We start from the raw sequence: 11,066 nt of genomic DNA, 5'->3' as shown, positions 1-11,066 counted from the left end.
TCAGGGGGCTTTGACTGTTTTTGGAGATTAAACACATCTCCTGTTAAGTAGTACACATACACCTGCACTGCCAATAACTCCTCTCAATGCATTTACATAATCATAATATGTTACCCCTTGGTAATTTCCTCATTTAAAGAATTCATTGATCTCATTTAGCCCCACTACACACCAGCAGAGAACTCTGAGGTCGATTGCCACATATGAGCTGTGACCAATCAGATTCACAATGCTGCTGTAATGACATCGCTCATCCCGTGCCCTTCAGCTACTGCAGCTGAATTATGGGAGAGATTTCTCCACAACCTCATGGAATACATTTCCCTTCCACTCTTAACAAAATCTGATAACATTGTAGTGGAGGAATTATGGCAAACCCTTGATGGAACAAATGGAAAACATCTCATGTTTGAGTTGGTCTTTTGTTTACATCTCAACACTGGAATAATGTTAAGTTGTGTCATTTCTGAAACAATATTAAGATGCATATTTGTTTAAAAAAGAAAATAACTTGAACTTGTACACTTTGAGGCTTTTGCAATTTTCTGGTCTCAAGCCAAAGTCTCTTCCTGCCAGTGCAGTAGAATGTCTTAAAATACTGCAGAACTCTGACACACTGAAAGGTAATAGTAGAGTGCCGTGCTGCTGGAGGGCCATTAAAGTCCCTGCTCCCTGAGGTGGAAAAGCAGTGATCAACAGAAATGAAATGGTCGTACTGTCATCTGAGAGCGCAGATCAATCCGGGACACAGTAATGAACACTGCGAGGGCTGCCTGACAAAGAGGTGAAGGGATACTCGGCGGTGGCTGCTCTCCAAGGCCCTGCCGACAAACAAAAAGACGAGTGTGAAAGTGGTCAGGACAAGGAGTGGGCGGACACGCATCGTCATATTTCTAAAAAGTGGAGAGCTTCTTGACCTTGGATGTGATGAACTGTCGGCTAGCTGTATGGTAATTCAGTTTGTTTGCCATGGAAGCCTCTAGCTGGATGTGCTGAGCCTCTGTGGGCTACTGAAGTCATGATTATAAATCCTGGGTAAACATCAAGCATCAAAACACCGTAAGAAATCCAGAGAATTATTGGGGCAGCACTATGAGGTCATGTGTGATTGAAGTCTTGTATAGTTCGGTCAGGTGATATGTCATGTCTACAAAACCCCTTTCACTAATCTGTAAAGGATTCTTCCACAAGGTCAAGGATGACTGACTGATATCTTTTCATGTGTGTGCGCACAAAACACAAATTCACACATTTGGATGCACACATGCACAACAACAAACAGCATAGGGGGCGAGAGTGGTGCGGGGGAAGCTCTGCAGGCAGATGTGTGCTCTCTGAATGTTTTCAAAGTCTCTGTATTGCCTCAGTTGCTGTTCTGCAATTTCACAGCTCAGGGTGTACAGACACGGTGAGAATAAATTAAACAGTCTATTGAGCTTACTTTGTCTGCATCCAACTTTAAAATGAATTGCACTCAATGAAAAATGAACCAAAGAGAGTCAAATCAACGTCAAAGAGGGACTCTATTTTATTATCCAGAAGATTGACAGAAGCAGTAAGAACATGTAATGCTGTGACTATCTGCCTCAACCGTGATGTTACTTTCCCTTCTTTATAATCTCAAACTCTTAAATAATTGTCAACAAAGGTTTATTTTACGTTCCAATGTCAGAAATGTTATTTATACATTTTAGAAAAATCAGGGTTAGAGATTACGTAAAGAGTGTTAGAAGATTCTCAGGCCCAGTTGTTCAAAGTGATCTGAATGGTTGACAGCTATCATATTGGATCAATTATTAAAATGGGTTCTTCAAAGTAGGACACAGGATTCTGAAATGGGATTACATCTGGTAGCTCAGCTTCAGTTGTTTCCCATTGAAACATCTGGTTTGTGTTGTTCTAAACTTTTGAGTAGGATAAGTACAATGATGCAAAAAAAAAAAAAGAATTATCCTGGTCTAAGCAGAACTGAATTCTGTCTGGACTTAAAAAATAAATAAATAAATAAACTTTGAGTGTCATCACACAACGCAACGTTTGTTCAATGTAGTTCATACTATAGACATGGTTTCATTGTTTGCTCTTGAATTGCTGTATCAGTAGGTAGAGTATAGACATTAGGGTTGAAATATACCAACAAGATTTGCCCCATGCAATCATCCTCTGAAGCAGTGTTTCTTAACTGGTCGGGCATCAGGACCCTTTGCCTACTTTGTGAAAAATCATGACCCAAATTTCTGATATTTTCAACCAATCAAAAATTGTGCAGTTTGGACTTCAGATGGTAGAAAATATGTGACAGGGCTTCACAGTTTTTTTTACACACTTGTTTTACAGGCACACATTAGCGACCAAATGAAAGCAGCTCAGTGACCCACTTTTGGAGTCCCTAGCCACTAGTTGAGAACCAATGCTCTCAAGATATTTCAATAATAACCAACTTGATATCATTTAAAGCTCCTGTTTATGAAACAGACTAAAGTAAATACTATTCTTCTGTGTGATCTATAAAAGCAAACCATATCACTAAGAAGACTTGTAATTTTGACTTAACATTTGAATGCCTAAAATTGCTGCCACACGGTCGGCGTCAGACAAAGTGATTAACAGCACACTTCTGTAACAGGGAAATAGTTTTTAAAACGATACCACTTGCACTGGGGGACTCTGTATGGTCTGCCAGATGGTAAGAGCTCATACTCAGACTAGACGATGTGAGACTGCATGAGAACAGACTGTTCATACTGGAGGAAGAGGTTTTCAGTCCTCCCCTTAAACTTAATGGCTGTCAGTATTGGAGAAGCAAACTTAGATTTTAACTGAACAGAGGGATAACCATAAGACCATACCTGAGGATACTAAGACAGGGTCACTGGCTTCTTTAAAGTTCAAGGCTGGTGTGTAAATTAGTGCTCTAAGGCTGAATGCACTCATCACCATAGAACCGTGGCCCACTGCCAAAGTTACATAGTTCTAAAAACAGGAGACCAGGGCCCTCTGTGGAAATGAAAAATACCCTGTTCCAGATTAGGATAGCAAACAAGTTGCTTTCCAAATCTGGATAATTCGTATCCTTGTTGAACTTTTTGGACAGCAGGACCAAAACCGAAAACAAAACAAAAAATCCCTTTTGTATTAGGGCCAAGGGCATCCCCTTCACAATCTGAGTGAGGTCCTATTTGTGAACTAAGTGTGAAGCCATTAGCAGAAAGGTTTGTGTGTTAAATGTCATAAGAATCCTGCTCGTCTATGAACAGAGACATATAAAGATGTCTTAGCATAACTTATCAAGGTTTTACTGAATTCATATAGATCTAACTGACAATCATTGTTGTTGTCATTGGCATTGTGGATTCAGGTGGAAATTAATGTCTTCATAGAGACGCAGAAAACCTGACCCTGCATCGAATTCCACTTGAATCTGATGTTATATAAACATAAATCACAGCCAGCCTCTGTATACAGTGTGTCGTGTGTTGCTAAAATAACAGATGTAGCCGAGTTGTTATTGTACTGCAGCGGTCTGTTGAGCACTCTACTGTATATCGACCTCTTGCTTTCAGTTAATAGATTCAGTACAAAACCCTGGCAGAGTTTCAGAGGTGTTGGTGTTGTGTGGGGTTGAACGGCTGTCGGTGACTGGGAATAGTTAGTCAGTCACCCATGCAGGTGTTGCCACTGGGACTAAAGCCTTATGGAGGCGCATGGGATCAGGTAAAGGCAAACATCTTCTTCTCTTCTGCCCAAACATTTAACAGACAACACATCTTATTCTTATGAACACTTTCAAATAGCTTTTTCTCCTGTGGGAGCAAAATGTGCTCTATATATTGTCTGACAACTTGTCACTTTTATTTACCCTAAAAAGAAAGATGATGATTTAGCCTCTGGATTTTGGGTTTAACCCTTAGATGCATAAGTTGGTCAAAAATAACCTGGTGAAATTGTTTTCATGCAATGTCTCTGTAGTTATAGGTTGCTATTATTTCATATTCCGTTAATTCCTCAAAAAATATGTTTCTGATGTCACTTCATTTAAATTTTTAACTCATCTTTTATACGTTTTAAGAAAATGTATTTTTTGTCTTTCCTACCCAAGCTTCCATAAGTGGGTCAAAAATGACCCACATGCATTTCTGATGGAATATCATGATAACCTTTGATTTTTACCAACTGTGGCTTTCAAGGAGATATTTAGTGTCCACCGCAAAGACAATGTCAGCCCTCAGGAAGTTCACTGCACACTTCAAGTTCAGATGAATGTCAATATTATCTTCAGTATTTGATGTATCAAATTAATATAATTCAACATTACAACATGTATGTGTGTGTGCGTGCGTATTGACATTGAATATGTACAAAAGTATATGTTATCATGTATCAACAAGCTAGCCTATTTTAGACAGAACTAATATGATCTAGGTTATTCAGCTAGTGAGATGCTTGTACAGTAAAGTGTGCTTAAATGGTAAGGCTTAGCAGGAGTAGTGTGCTCTTTTCAAGACTATAGTTCCAGGTCCTACACCTACTTCTTTAGACAAATGAATGTGAACAACTCTTAAAAAAAATGAATTAACCAAAATCGGAAGTTTTGAGTTTCACATATTTGAAATATCATCCCTGATCATCGATTCATGATGAAAAACTTGCTGTTGCCCATCTTTTGTCATAGCACAAATTCACACAAGTAAGCATAAAACAGATACAACTGGGACATAGGAACCAAAACCACATCTGCTGCACCTGTATGAGCCACAGAATAAACGGTTTTTTTTTAATCATTAATGGGCTGCCAAAAAAGCTGGCCAATGAGGGCTTGCAGCTTGTAGAATAATCACTTATTTCAATGCTTTGGCATAAATGTGTGCCATTTGTTAAGATAAGAAAAGTTGTATGTTGGTTCATAACATTCACTGCAACAAAGGTTTGCAGCGCTGTCAAAATATGTCAACGCTGTATGAGTATTCTATGAATTTTTAATGCGTCCAAAGCTCCTTTCTCCTTTGAAATGCTGCACCAGTGTTCAACAAAGTGCACAGAGCCCAGCAGGTAGTTCAGGAAGCCGGGGTGATTAGAGCAATCACAACGAAAAGCATAACAGGATAAGCTTTGCCTGCTTAGAAATTCTCAGCAGACACTGAGTGAACATATGATTGTCCAACCTTCATTAGCAACATAACCACTGGCTGCATCTTTAGATATCAGCATTAATAACTGTAAAAGCAGCCCAGATAACGAGCCGTCCTCCACACATTATGCAAACACACAGACACATTCAAGCACTGCACCCTTAGCAGGCTGATCTAAACCACCCACCTACACACTGTTTAAAATGTAGGCTCTTAAAGTGTCCCTAAAGGATACTTCAGCTTTTACAACTCAGTAGTCTTATTTATAGCAGATGAATGCTGCAAACAGGTAATGCGTTCTTACATCTAAATGTTTGGGTTTCAGATATGAAGATTTGAAATGCAGTCACTTACCAAAAAGTGTCAAAGCTTTGACAGGATGCAAATGTAATTGATGTGGTGTTCAATTTATTTTCCACTGCAGATCTTAAGAAGAGAGACTTTCAGAATATTGCTTTCAGTGTTCAACTCAACTTTTTACCACCAACCAAAGAGGTATAAGTGCTTGCATTCATGTTTACAGTCTTTATAAAGCAGATTTGTCCATGTTTACATGTGAGTTTTTACAACAACAGTCATTAAATGTTCTGTATAAGCTCTGCACAGCTTAATGGCCTTTTGTGTAGAATAATTCATAGTCCACCAGTGCCCTCTGTCAGCCTGAGCCAGGATATCACACATTCAATGTTTTCATTCTCTAGGTGCATTTAGCTTCTTTATGTTTGAGTAGAGATGTAATTTTTTTTTGGGGGGGGGTGTTGAGTTTATTGCATACATTCATATGATATATAATTGCATGAGAATGTTCAGGATATTTACAGAGTCATACAATGGGCTATTTGAAAGTGAAAGGGTGCTAAGGCATGCTAACATGGTTGTCAGTTCATGTGTGTGAAACTGAAAACTGATTGTGAGAAAGTAACCGTGCACACTGTTATAATCTTGATGAGTTTTTGTATTTACTAAAGTCCATGCTAGACGTTTTGCCCAGTCGGTACATCCTTTAAACTTTAGCCACCAACATAAACAAAAAGATGACAACTGCAACAAGATGTGGGTTCTGTAAAATGAGCTGGAGTATATTATACTCAGTACAATAAATGTTTTTAATGCCAAAAATCATGAGGAGCAACTAATTAACTCACAAAAATCTCACACAGAGTCAAGAACACTAAAAAAAACAGTCTGTGCTGTCTGATTATAAAGAAGAGATCATTACTCTTATTTAACTGGTTAAAAAACGATACTAGTCCTTTTCTTAAGTTGTTGCAAGTGTTCTTTTCATTTGAGGAAAAGTTATATTAAGTAGATTACTGATCTGAATGAGTTCTCCTTTGATTACACTTTAAAAGACTTGGCATAAACTAATGACAAAAAATATGTATGACCTCCGATGATAAAATAAACAGCACTCATTGATTTGAAAGGACACAAGTTAACATTTGACCTTAAATGTAGTTTTCTTATAGTTTTTTGTAAGGTTCCCTTGAGTCAGTTGTCTTTATATTCTAAAAGGATGAGAATTCAAACATGCAGTATATAAGGACAAGGGTTAACTCTTAGATAACACCATCTTTCAACAGTTTTTAACTTGTAACACTTCTGATGGCTTCATGTCTTCAGGTATTTCAGTGCTGGACCTCTGGTATAGTTCACTTTGGCTTAATGTTCCACTGACTCATAAATAGAAATGAGTCATCATTGAAGTTGTAAGCTACACCTGTTCCTTGTGTATTTCACAATACTTTTCTAACACACTCAGGAGTCCCTTTAATGGGATTTTAGGGCGAAGGGTGTTTCTGCTTGAGCACACAAAGGGGCTGTGTGGATTAGTTCTGTCTCTTACGGAAGTCATCCAATTCCTTTGCCCGGAACGAGAGAAACAGAATTTCTTGAGAAACATGATTTCCCCGGATTTCTCACTCTCTCATGTATAAAAATGGAGATGACTTTTCAGAGATATGAAACGTGCCTAATGCTCGGACAGTGCATTTTGAAGAGAAGAGAACGTGAGGCTCTTATTTTGACACAACTTCAAAAACTTCTCCACATTTCCTCAGTGTTTCAGACGACAAAAAAATTATCTTTAAAGAAGAATATCTTACCTTATTACGGTGTAGCATGCTCTTCCTTTTTTTTAAAAGATTGATTTTTGAGCTTTGTGTGCCTTTATTGTAGAGACAGGAGAGTAGACAGAGTTGGAAACTGACGAGAGAGAGAGTAGAGAGTGACATTAACCACAGATTTGAAGCATGGCCTCCCACTTAAAAGGACTACAGCCGCTGTACATGGTGCATGCAACCCTAAGCACTACTAAAGGAGAAATAATAATCCACTGTATCTCTGCCAAGAGGTTTAAAATGTAAGTCAGCAAACTGACACCAGGGGGAACCATTCAGCCACCTAATGAACATAGGGTAATAATATCAGTATAGATAAGATGTTTCTTCATATTATTAATGTATAGCAGACTATGCACAAAGATCATAAAGGGACACACTTGCCTGTCCTTATATGCTATAGTGCTTTGATGGTATCCCTTTATACACCACATGAGGAAGCTGCAGTGAATGAAAAAAATGGCCATTCATAAGCTAATGAATGTTTCTTTGTTTAGGTGACTAAATCTTCTGTATAATTGAAAGCTAATGTTTATTGATTTAGTAGTCATACTGTAACAGTCTCTCCTCTCTTAACCAACAGGCCTACCGTCAATACCAAATACTGCAACTGCTACAACACTTCTAAAAAGTATTTAGCACACGTTCAGCAGCAAATGCCACTGCTAACTACCAGATCTACTGCTTCTATATCAACTGTAATTACTGCAATACTTCAGCCACCTCCATACTACTACTGCTCTACTACAGACTTCCACTTCAAATCAAATGCTGTTTGAATGTGAATGCCACAGCCACACAATCCACCTGCTGATTTTCATGGAATAGGATGCTAAAACGAGACTGCAAAAACTTTATTCAATGTATCATCACTTAATGTGACTGTTGGTAATACAAATTCACAAAATCCTCCAGAAAAAAATGTTGTTCACTACTAAACTCTACAGAAAAGATCAAGTGACATGAGTACTGTTGAACCGACATTCAGCAGAGGTCCAAAAGTTGATTATAACTTATAATGATAATACTGATGACTTAATGTTGCGCTAACAAGTTATAGTTAATAGAATAGTCAGTAAAAGGAAGAATAATGACCTGAATGTTGACATGTTTCAAAAATGTGAATTCAAATAAAATGTAATATTGATGCTATAAAGACATTTCAATTTCATAAGAAGAGTCAGAGAAGCACCAAAATACGCATTAAGATAGCAGACACAGCATGGTATAAGAAAAACTTTATAATCCACTTTTTTAAGTCCAGCCTGTGCAGGGAGATTAAGCAATATCAATAAAAGTCATTGAGTCCAGGGTATATTTCTGAACTTCAGCTGTGATCACATTTTTTTTATGTTTGTCCATTCTGCAGGGGTCTGTAAGGCATAAAGTGACCCGATTCATAGATACAATCACTCACTGATGCCCTGGAGATGCAGTGAACATTGAAATAAATTCATAGTTCTTAACCGTGTTGTATGAAGTATCAAGACGACTATGTACTAAATCACAGGAGCCGAGTACAGTACTGTGCTTTTACTTTGAATGCTCTACAAAATGTTGCTAAAATTATAAAATACCTTGGGTTTTGTTTTGACTGAAGAATTATTTATTTTTACAAGATATGTTGTTTATTTGAAAACCTAAAAGTTTAATAGACAAGTAAAGGATATGAATAATACTTTGTCACTTGACAGTTGATAGTTTTCTCTTTTGCTACGCTCAAAACAGAAATCCTCGGACGAACCGTTTGGGTCAATGTTGGCTTCGCTTCCAACTTGTAAAAATAAATAATTTTAAGAGTGCCCTCATACATTCCCCTGCAGTGGAGAAAATGTGCCCTCTGGATTGCCCTTTAAATGGATAAAACGTCATTAAATGACCTCCCAGGTGCCGTCCCGTTGGATAAACCAAGTGCCCTCTCAGGTACCCTTCCAGTGGATAAAACGTCATAAAGAGCCCTCTCAGGTGTCTTTCCAATGGATAAATGAAATATGTTGGAAAATAAGTTTAACTCCTGGTATGCTTCTTTAGATGAAAACACCCCTCGTTGTTTTTTCTTCAAATTTACCCTAAAAACGTGGCATATGGATGGTGCCCTTTTTTTATTGATATTACAAAAAAAAGTGAGTAGGCTATACATTTCCAGTATCCTACAAACGTAACTCACACTATTTGAGACAGCAGTGTATGTTGGAGACAGAGAGATGAAATAGAGTTGGAAGTTGATATGAGTTGAACAGTGCAGCACTCTGCTGCATGAACTGTAGCTGAAAAAACTGTATTATTGAGTATGAGTTCTCGACTATGTTGTTGGGTTCTTGAGTTTCCTGTGTTCTGATGATGAGTTCTTGTAAATGGTCTTGTGATGTTTGGGTTGAATATATTTATTTTGCCATATGGGTTCTTTTGCTGTTGGGTTCTTTAGATGTTCTGGTTATTTTGCTGTTATTTATGTTGTTTTCTGTTCGGAGTTATTTTGCCTTGTTTTTTGGAAGGTGCTATAAATAAATGTATTATTATTATTATTATTATTATTATTATTATTATTATTATTAATAATAATAATAATAATAATAATAATAATAATATTGATATACTGTATATTAAATTTACTATACTGAGTATAACTTCCTAATTTTCTGGTGATTTTTTTTTTTTTTTTACCTTTATTTCATCAGGTAATAAAACCAATGCGATCACTTTCACAATGGTGACCGGGCAGCAGCAGCACACGTCCTAATAAACATTACATGATTGAGAAACAGTTCACAAACAACAAGTTAAGAGCAGACAACAATTAAAATGTGCGAATTGGTTATCAGATGAAGTGCAGAAGTTGTGATCACAGATTGGTCTCACGTATTTTTGTCTTTTAAGATGGAGGTAAAGGCTTCAAAGTGAAATGAGATCTGCCAGTTTCCTGTCATGATGAGGTATAGGGTGGGGGGGGCCGCCAAATCATAATCTTGTATAGGTGCCAAGCTGGCCCTGGCTGTCCAAAAATTCAACCAACCTCATAAGAAGAATGGCACAAAAAGGAGCAAACGTCAACAGTCTTTTTTATGTGATGTCAGTTACTGCAACAAAACTATAGAATTAAATTCATATATTGGACATTATGGACACACGCTTATAACTTCCAATGAACAGATATATTTGTGCGGCTGCACTGGGTCAGACAACTGGATATTAAGCACCTCCATTAGAGTGTTGGAGTTGTCTGCATGAATTATTCACATATCCACATTTAAACTGTTCATACAATTAACTGCCAAATATCTCCATGCACTTACCTTAGATTAAAGTCGGGTATTTATATTCATTGACAATTCATTTTTATTTGCAATATTTGCCATTAGTTACTCACTGGGTACTCCTTGATATGAAACAGTGCTTTAAAAAAGTTAAGAATGGGTCTTAAAATGAACTATTGTAAGCATGTTGCTGTTTGCCCTCTGCTGGCATTACACTACAGTCACCTTTTAAGACCAATTCAATTATTTGTATACCATATAATTAAATAATTTTGAGCATCATAATGTATCACATGTTCTTCAGAAGGGCCATATTTCTGAAGATTTCAGGTTTCAAGGGTTTATCTAACTTTTAATGTGTTGTCTTTACACACAGTGTCCACCAGAGATGACAGGTTTATTTCTCCACAGTGCGGCTCATAACATCTTTGTCCTTAAAGTAATACATTTATTTTTCTGTTTTACGTCATATGCTTGGCATTTATTCATTTTGAAAAAATATATATATTTTGGACATTTTTTTACCCTTTAATGTAGATTTTTGAAACTCAATATTGATATAA

This window comes from Labrus mixtus, chromosome 13, assembly GCF_963584025.1.
Source record: "Labrus mixtus chromosome 13, fLabMix1.1, whole genome shotgun sequence".
Lineage (NCBI taxonomy): Eukaryota > Metazoa > Chordata > Actinopteri > Labriformes > Labridae > Labrus > Labrus mixtus.
The sequence above is the reverse complement of the archived record's forward strand: the minus strand, read 5'-3'. Positions refer to the sequence as shown.